This window comes from Penaeus monodon, chromosome 28 (genome assembly GCF_015228065.2).
Source record: "Penaeus monodon isolate SGIC_2016 chromosome 28, NSTDA_Pmon_1, whole genome shotgun sequence".
NCBI lineage: Eukaryota > Metazoa > Arthropoda > Malacostraca > Decapoda > Penaeidae > Penaeus > Penaeus monodon.
In genome coordinates, this window is record NC_051413.1 from 33,341,447 (window position 1) to 33,341,653 (window position 207).

The window sequence follows — 207 nt, forward strand, 5'->3', positions numbered from 1 at the left end:
GTAAAAATAAAAAGATAATGAAAATAATAGTGATGCTAATAATAATATAAAATAATGATAATTAATTATGATAACATTAATAATATTAATATAAATAATTATTAAACAATAAATAAATAAATGGATAAAATGAAAAAGATAAGTATAAAATAAAAAAAAAATAAGTTGATAAAAGAATAAAAGGTGTAAAAAGTTTTCATTTCAAAA

At 12.1% G+C, this 207-nt stretch overlaps 1 protein-coding gene across 1 annotated transcript in view; it reads left to right on the forward strand.

The window, feature by feature from the left end:
• LOC119591180 overlaps positions 1–207 on the forward strand; it is a 45,312-nt gene that overhangs the window by 44,190 nt on the left and 915 nt on the right. The gene's annotated exons all lie outside the window — the stretch shown is intronic.